Here is a 10,063-nt window from a genome sequence, read left to right on the forward strand (position 1 = left end):
AATCTAGTAAATGAACCCACATTTTGTGGCTAATTAGATATTTGAACCTGGAGGTGAATTGGGAGATACAGACTAGAAACAGCCTTAGGAAGAAAAAGGAATAATGAGTTTAGAGCAGAAAACTTCTTCCATGCTTTGTTCATAAATATCAGCTTACAATTTCCAGTCAGTAGGAGTGCATATAGGTCCCAAACCCTGCTAAAACAGCATTACAAATACACAAGAAATCAGTACATTGTCATGTTCATTGGCATACATGCTGTCACTGGATCAGATCTTCTAATCCTGAAATTTTAGCATATCCAGCTACATCAAGAAGCAACAAATCAGTAGAACCAACAGGTAGGATAACATTAAGCAAGTAGGACTGTCATTAGCATGAGTAGTCTAGAGCTTGAGGATGGCTGGACTGCAGGTTTCTGAGCTCTCTTTTACACTAATTTTGGTTAGGGAATTACTGAGAGACTAGCTGTCTGTAAAATGAAGAACAAAGTTTATGGCACAGTAATTGGGAAGTGACATAAGACAAGATTGACATGAAATGGTGAGTCCCATGGCAATTTTAAGTTCACACCCTTTCTTCACTTATATAAGGGCCATATTTTATAGGTAAACATTATGGTATACTGTGAGAATATCAAGAATGTCAAGATAAGTTGATATGAGAAAAATTTGGAAAGGTCTGAGGAAAACATGAAAATGAATGTGATAATAAAACAAAACAACATGCAATAGTGAGCTTGAAATTAATGAGACTAGGTGAATAGAATGCAAAGTAATAATTTAAAATTTGAAACAAGAAAGAGCAATAGTTTTGAAGAAGTGCTTAATGTACAATAGATGATAAAAATGAATCATAGTATATATAAAATGAATAGCAGAATGGAACATTGAAAAATGAGTCAGTGAACACCAAATACTCTCACACATTATCATCAGACAGTGATAAATAGCTATCAGAAGGAATTAAAATTGTTGATGCACTTTCAAACATTGCAACAAATAGAGATCTGTGATCATGATGCTCATAATGTACAAAGCCACTTATGTGAACAAATGCTACTCAGACATACACCAGTTAAGTTCAAGAACAGAAAAGGATGATTATAAAATATTCATCAGTAAAACACATAGCATTTGTTATTTATGTGGACAGGAATGCTGACAGGAAATAATAAAAAAACACACCACATAATGAAGTCACATGATGACGTATGCCACATCACACAAAGACAAAACAGCAGAAGCACTTCTCATAATGCATGAACTTCTTTAAAATTCATAAATACTGTATAATCACATATATCTGTAATGAAGTTGTATATTTGGAGTATAGTATTTGGCAATTAATTCTCTGATATTTTTATGTGCATAGAAATAAGGTAACATGTGACTAATTTATAGAAATTATACAAGCAAACATTAATTTATGTTTCATATAAACCAAGAAAACTTAAATATTTCATTAATGGAAATTAAAACAGAAGACAGATAGAAATTATAGATGCAAAATTAAACAGAATTATTTAATTATTGCTAGAAATAATTTAAGAGTAATTCACTTCACAAATAGTATAAAAGTTATCTACTTGAAAATGAAAATAAATTGTTTTTAGTTCAGCATTTAAAGAAAAATCTTTAAATTTAGAATCTATTAGTTCATTTAGCAATTTTTTAAATTTTTATATTATATTTTAGCCAGTTTTTAAAACTGAAAATAAAATACGTGAAAATTATGAGCTTTTTTTGTGGGACTAGGGTTTGAACTCATGACTTCACAACTGAAAAGCAGGTGCTCTATGGCTCAAGCCACACTTTCAGTTCATTCCAGTCTGCTTCTTTGGGAGATGGGGTCTAGAGAATTATTTTCCCAGACTGGCCTCGAACCAAGGTTCTCCTAATCTCAGTCTCCAAAATAGCTAGATTACAGGAATAAGCCAACAAAACCTGGCATCAGGTTTTTTTAAGCGGTAAAAATAGTCCCCTATTCATCACAATTTGTAAGGCCTGAATTTTTTAGATTTTTTTTTGTACTGTTATTTTGTTTTGTTTTTATTAGTATACATTAATTGGGCAAGTGTTCATTGTGATATTTCCATATATTTATATGCTGTACCTTAATTAAATTCACTCCCTCTATCGCTCTTTCATATCCCCACCCTTCTTTTTAAGTCCGTTTTGGTACATTTATATATGCAAATATGTATTTATATTCATATATATACATATATACTGATACATATATGTTTTTATACATATATATATATACATATATATGTGGAAGTAGAACAATGGAATCCACCCAAAACTTAAAAAGAAAAGAAGAAGAAGGAGGGATGGTTAAGAAAGAAAAATATAGATGGGTAAGGTTGATCACAGGACATTACATGCATGTTGTAGAAAATCATGATGAAACCCTTTTGTACAATCAATTTATGCTAATAAAAATAAAAAATTGTCTTAAGAAGTTTTGCTTTCTATTTTCATGTTCATATGCTGTATTTTGATCATGATCATACTCCACAATCATCTTTTTTCTTTGCCCTCCCACTTCTGATGCTGCCCCACCCGAAACAGCCCTCATTGTTATTTGCATCTGCATTCCACATATAAGGTAAAACATACAATATTTTTCTTTTTTCAATTTGGCTTATATTTCCTAACATAATGATCTGCAGTTCCATACCTTTTCCTACAAACAACACAATTTCATTCATTCACTTCATTTTGGAGGGTGAGTGATATTAGAATTCAAACTCAGTGCATTGTTACAGAACATTCAAGCCATAGCCTCATCCCTTTTTGCTTAAGTTATTTTTCAGGTAGGGTATCATGCTTTTTGCCTACGCAGGTCACAGACAACATCATCCTACCTGTATCTATCATATAGTTGGTATTAAAGATGCAGGATACACTATTCATCTTGTTGTTTGAGGTAGTGTCTCCCTAACATTTTTGCTCAGGTTGGTCACCAACCACAACCCTCTATCTTCACCTCTGATTAATTAAGATTACAGTCATAAGCCATTGCCACCGGGCTATTTCACTCTTCTTGATTATATTTCATTCTTTAATTAAATGTAATGAATAATATTACACGGTGTATACATATGAGATTTTCCTTTTCCATTCATCATTTGATGATCACCTAACTGACCCAATAGTTTGAATATTGTCAATAATGCTACAATAAACTTGGATGTACAGGTACCTTTATTGTATGTCATTTTACATTCCTTCAGATATATATACCCCAGAGTGTAGAGTATGATCATATAGTAGCTCCATTTATAGGTTTTTGTGAAATCTCCATATTGATTTTCAAAGTGGCTGCACTACTTGGCATACTCACCAACAGTGCGTAAGGATTCCTCTTCCCCTGCATCCTTGTTGTTTTTTCACATGACAGTAGCCACTCTGACTAGGCTGAGATTAATTTGGTTTCATTTACATTTACTTTTAAGGATGTTAAGCATTTCTTCATATATGTCTTAGGCATTTGTGCTTCTTTTGATAACTATTCTATTTATTTGCTCATTTATGGGATAATTTCTTCTTGGAATGGTTTCTTCTTTAGTGTTTAATTTTTTTTAGCTCTTTATATATTGTGGATATTAACCTTTTATCCAGTGAAGAGCTGACAAACATTTTCTACCATTCTGTAGGTTGTCTCTTGATTCTGGTAATTCTTTTCTTTGATGTGCAGAAGCTTTTCAATTCAATGCAATCCCATTGAAAATTCTTGCTTTTATTTCCTGAACAATTGGAGTCCTATTAAGAAAATAGTTGCCTATGCATGCATCTTTAACAATTTCCCATTTTCCTCTACAAGTTTTAAAGTTTTGGTCTTACATTAAGATTTGATCTATTTTGAGTTGATATTTGTACAGGATGGGAGATAGGAAGCTACTTTCAGTCTTCCATATATAGAGATCCAGTTTTCCAAACACTCTTTATTGAAGAAGCTTTCTGTCTTTTTACCAATGTATGTTTTTGGTACCTTTAACAAAGAGCAGATGACTGTAGCTGTGTGTGCCTGTTTCTGGAATTTTATCTTGTTCCCATGGTTTGCTTGTCTGGTTTTTTTGCTAGTTCCATGCTGATTTTTTTTTTACTATGGCTCATACTTTGAAACCAGGTGTTGTGATACCTTCAGCAGTATTCTTTTGTTCAGAATAACTGTGGCTATTTTGGGTCTTTTTTGCTTCCATATTAATATTAGGATTGATTTATCTATTTTTGTGAAAAACAACATTGGGAATTTAATGGGGATGACATGGAAACTGTAGATTGCTTTCAGTAGTATAGCTATTTCCAGAAAAATAATTCTCCCAATCCTAAACATGAAGTACTTTCAATCTTCTACTATCTTCTTTAATTTCTTTCCTCCGTGTTTTACGGTTTTCATTGTTGAGTTTTTTGCCTTTTAAGATAGGTTTACTCTTATGTAAATACATACTTGTATTTTCTTGATTTCTTTATTTAACATTTTAAAGACCTCCACGTAAATACTATTGTGATCAACACAATTATTACTATGTAACAGTCTATAAATATTAGTATATTTACAAATATTCTTTCTGTCTTAATACAGATTTTAACATTTCATTTGAAGGTTATGTATGTATGTGTCTATCTGTATGAATATACCAAGTAAGTATTTAAAAATTGGAAGACTTTCCATTCTTATTTAAGATATAAATACATAGATATTCAAGTCAATAATTAAAAGTAGGTGTACCCAAACACTTTGTGGAAAATTTTGATGTCAGAGAGAGAAGGGATTATCAAACTTATAGCTCATACATGCTCATGAACAAAGACCAATTCAATTTAACTGGTTAAGGCAGAGTCTCATGTGGACACATTTGGTTGTTTTCCACAATTGACTTCAACCTTTATTGTGTCTTTTATTATGGATTTCAGTTGTTAATTTTGAATAAGTTTAATATGTGCAATTCAAAACAATACATTATTTTATAGACTATAAGTTATTTTTCATTTGAATACGTATTGCTGTGATGCACTCAGCACTTACAAAATATTTTATCATAATATTTTTGGTGTATTTTCCACATAGATAAGTTGATACATGTTTTAAATGCATACTATGAAAATACAGAAACTTAAACTTTCCACCTAATATGAGTTTGTTGAAAAGTAAATATAAAGTACTTTTTAACATGTGAGAAGAAAGTGATTAAAAAAAACAAGGGTGATTATCAAAGATTTTAATGAAATAGTAGGGAAAACAGCATCTGGTGTACAATTGCCAATTGCCATTCAATGATCTTTGATCTTGCTATATCTTCTGTAATTTTGCACTTATAGAGCATTAAGTTATCACAATAGTTCTTGACAATTGGCAACATAATAGCTCTGAAGATAGTTGTATAACCACTAAGAAACTAATTAGCATTATTACAGAGAATTGCATATGAAAATTAGTAATTAAAATTAAGCTTTTAGAATATGTGACTTCCCCTAAAGGAAACTGCATAGGCTATTTCTGAAAGAAGAACTAAATGAAATTTTCCTCATACAGCAATTGTGCCATGTACAACTGTATCTTGGAATAAATGTTTCTATGTAATTAGGTACAGTATAATCCTTTTTGCATTTATCAAGATTATATTGTAACTATTTTTTAAAATATCTAATTGGATTATAATATTTGATCACATACTGTAAACATATGTTTCAATGAAGCAAATATATATAAATGCCTGAATCATTTATTCATAAACTTATCTCAGTGGATATTTGATACATATGTGGACTTATGTTCTGATAAATGTAACTTCTATTATGTTCAAAGCTTTTACATAAACTACATCTTTTTCAAATAGCAATCTGAACTTTAGTTAATCACCATTTTTTAAAATATTACCCTTGCATGAGTGCATGAGATCTTTTCTTTTGCATATATATATATGCACACACATGTGGGGTTGTACATACATATGTAATTATCTCATATTTCCCCATAGTCAGTAACACAAAATCTTGAAAGTTTTAATAATGATGTAGGATGGGAATTCATTTTGTTAATTAGGATAGGTTAATTTTATAGGGGAGATTCATTGTTAAAATTCACAGTAGCCTAACATTGTACATTGGTTAGATGGCTCTCACCCTGTCCACCCCCTGCAAAGCCCTCCCTGGGTAATTCTTTGATGTAGCTTAGAATGTACTTTATTTGCTTGAAATTAATATAAATATTTTAAAAGTTTGATTTTTTTCTTAAACATTGTAACTTAGCATATGGAAATACTAAAGATCCCAATAGCATGGTTTTAAAATTTGGAATTTTGTTCATAATTGTTAGTATTTGTTAATTTCCTAATTGTAAAGTAAGAAACCCAGGAAACACTATTATCACCCGAATGATTTTCATTATGTGTATACATACGTATATATATATTTCCAAGGTAGTTTAGGTATTAGATGTATGATTCTTTTTATTTATTTATTTATTCATATGTACATAAATTGTTTGGGCCATTTCTCCCCTCTGCCCCCCATCCCCTCTATTTCACCCCATGCCCCTCACTTCAGGCAGAACCTGTTCTGCCTTATTCACCAATTTTGTTGGAGAGTAGACATAAGCAATAATAAGAAAGACATAGCATTTTTGTTAGTTGAGATAAGGACAGCTATACAGAGAGATTCCTAGATTGCTTCCATGCACAAATGTGTTACAACTCAAGATGATTTATCTCTACCTGACCTTTTCATTAGTTCCTAATCTCCTGCCCATATTGACCTCTATTGCTTTAAGGTTTCTGTATTATTTCCTCTTCAGTGGGGACATCAAACACTTTTGTGTTTTGGGTTTCTTACCTATCCCCATACCTGTGGTGTGCGCTTCACCCTTAGCATGTAAACCAAGTCCAACAACATTGCTGTATTTGCCCTAGATCTAAAGTCCACATATGAGGGAGAACATATGATTTTTGGTCTTCTGAGCCTGGCTTGCCTCACTCAGAATGATGTTCTCCAGTTCCATCCATTTAACTGCAAATTATAAGACTTCATTCTTCTTCACGGCTGAGCAAAATTTCATTGCATACAAGCACCACATTTTCTTAATCCATTCATCTGTAGTAGGGCATCTTGGCTGTTTCCATAACTTGGCTATTGTGAGTAGCTCTTCAATAAACATGGGTGAGCAGGTACATTTGGAGTAACCTGTGTCGCATTCCTTTGGGTATATCGCCAAGAGTGGGATTACTGGATCCTATGGCAGATCTATGTTTAGATTTTTAAGAAGCCTCCATATTTTCTTCCAGAGTGGTTGCACTAGCTTGCATTCCCACCAGCAGTATATGAGGGTTCCTTTTTCCCCACATCCTCACCAACACCTGTTTTTGTTGGTGTTTTTGATGACAGCTATTCTAACAGGGGTTAGGTGGAATCTTAGAGTGGTTTTGATTTGCATTTCCTTTATGGCCATAGATGGTGAGCATTTTTTCATGTGGTTTTGGATATTTCTTGTGGGTATCCTTGGGGTCCCTGGTATCACTTATCTTTGTGTTGTTGGAGTCTGTAAATGGGTATTCATTTTCTTCATTTCCCTCAGAATCCTGTACTTAATTATTATTTTTTTTATGGGAGAATTTTTTCCATCCCTTTTGCATCTTCCCATAATCCACTTGGTACTGTGTAACTATGTTCTTGATAGGCTATTGGTGGTTTCAGTCACCTGTTTTCTTTCCCTTTGTTTAATTTTGTTTTGTGAGTGTATTGGATTTTTAGCTTAGTGTATATATGCTATTTCTGTCCCTGGTCTGGGTGTAATTTAGTACTGACTAACTCACACTAGTAAAACTAACAAAACAACTAGAACAACAAAAACCCCAAAGAAATCAATGAGAAGAAATGAACAAACAAACACAAACAAGAAACAAGAAAAAAAAATACAAGAAAACAAATTCACAAAAAACCTTCAGGTTCAGGAACAATAGAATTTCAGTCTTCGTAGTTCTGATGGTACTCCTTCAGCATCCAGCCCTGGTGTTTGTATTTAAGCAGATGCTCTGTCTTAGTTTCACCAGGTGGTGGGGAATCTTGCCAGTTTTTCTTCTGTCTTTCAGTGGCAGCTGCTAGTCTACTCCTCCCTCAGTGAGATGTGGCAGTTTGAGTTTTTATGTTGTCCTCAGGTTCGGGAGATCAGCTTTGTAGCCCACCCCCTGTCCTGCTTTGGAGTTGGGTTTTCTATGTGTTGGTTTACTGGGGGCTTCTTTCTTTGCCTCTCCCTCTTTCTCTGGGGCAAGGTCCATGATCCATCAACTGGCCACCTGCTGTCAGTGTGTTGTGATGGTTTGCTGATTATTTTTCAGTTTTGCAGTGTCATTTGACTTTGGATGTTGCTCACTGACTCAGGAGATGAGCTTTGTGGACTGCTACCTGCTCTATTTCAGGCAGCAGCTTATCACCAGTCAGCTCTTGGCATTTCTGCCTTTCCAGTCTTTCTTTACTGAAAGTTCACATGGAGATCAGCTCCTTGCTCCTACCCCTTTCTCTGGTGCACTTACAGCACCCTGCCCCTTCTGCTGTGTGTTAGTTTGCAGTTCCCTCTTTATTGTTCAGTTTTTATTTTATTTAATTATTTTTTTGGGTGTGGGGGTCAGTCTGGCCAGGGCGCTATGCTGGTTTATCCCAGGAGTGCCTAGGAGAATACCAAGTGACACTTGGTGCTCACCTGTTGGTCTGCTGAATGTCTCCTAAGCAAATTTGAAGCTGGCTGTCTGGCAGTGTGGCAGCTGTCCTGTTTTTTCAGTGTAACATGGAATGAAGATTTTCCAAAGGCTATTTATTGGTTCAGGATGTTGAAGTGTTGATTCTTATTGGTGCTTTATTTCTGTCAATTGTGGCTCTAGCATCTCAGCAATATTTTTGATTTATGGAGCTCATGCTGTCTGCTTCTGTACCCTAGTTGTCATCTTGGATCCTCCTCTAGATGTATGATTATTATGTATTATATCTTCCTGGACTAGTCTGGTTATATTTAAAATGAAAGTTTTGGAAAAAAATCTGTTATTTTGGTTCAACCTTCAAATATGTATTATTATAGATATGATTATTTGATTTTTTTAAACAATGAAGTTATCTTGTTTTAATTTAGTCAGGTTTTCAGATGACCCTAATAGTTATGGTTTCCCATTCACTTGTACATTCACAATATTGGAGTACTTCTACAGGATTAATGGAATGCTGAAGAAATGGTGATGTGTGACCTCTTATACTAAGTCATAAATGAATTGTCACATCTAACTTGCTTCCCTAGAACAATAGTTCTAGAGAAAGTCAGTCATCCTCCAATTAAAACAAATAGAAACAAATTTTTGAAGGGAGAGATACAAATTTAGAGGAAATGAGACCATAGCCAGTAGTCAGCATCAGTTTGCAGCAATGTAAGTGAATACCAGCATTTCTATTCGATGACTGTGGTCCCAGCTGTCACCTAATTGCCAATCCAGGAAAGCCACTAAGCAAGAGTTTGGAAGGAAGGATTAGAAAACATGATCTAAATCACCTAAATCCTGTGCTAACTTAGAACTTTGCCAGCAAGAAGGCCATCAGCAGATGAAGGTTCTCAACCTTAGAACTCTTAAACTGTGAATGAAAATAAAACTAATTTCTTTAAAATTTAAAAAATGAAAAACAGAAAGAAAATGTAATCTAACTATATCATTTCTATAAGGAATTTACTTTAGTTTTAATAATTACATAGCCAAGTGGGGTGGTACATGCCTTAACTGAGATAGGAAGACTGTGAGTACCAGGCCAGATTGGGTTATATAATAATATCCTGTCTAATAAAACTAACCAGCCAAACAAACAAAAAAAGCAAACAAAACCAATAAGGGATAGACTGAAATGTAAGGAATTAAAGATCATGCAAATATTAATATAGTAAAGCAATATTATATAAATGTAAGTATTTTAGTTCAAAATAATTTAAAATATAGTAGGAACATTTGATTTTGACTCAAAGTTTCCTTTGACTTCAGTCCCAACTTCATTGAAAAATTCTGAACAATTCAGACTTCCACAATTC

Source organism: Castor canadensis, chromosome 10 (assembly GCF_047511655.1).
Source record: "Castor canadensis chromosome 10, mCasCan1.hap1v2, whole genome shotgun sequence".
Classification (NCBI taxonomy): domain Eukaryota; kingdom Metazoa; phylum Chordata; class Mammalia; order Rodentia; family Castoridae; genus Castor; species Castor canadensis.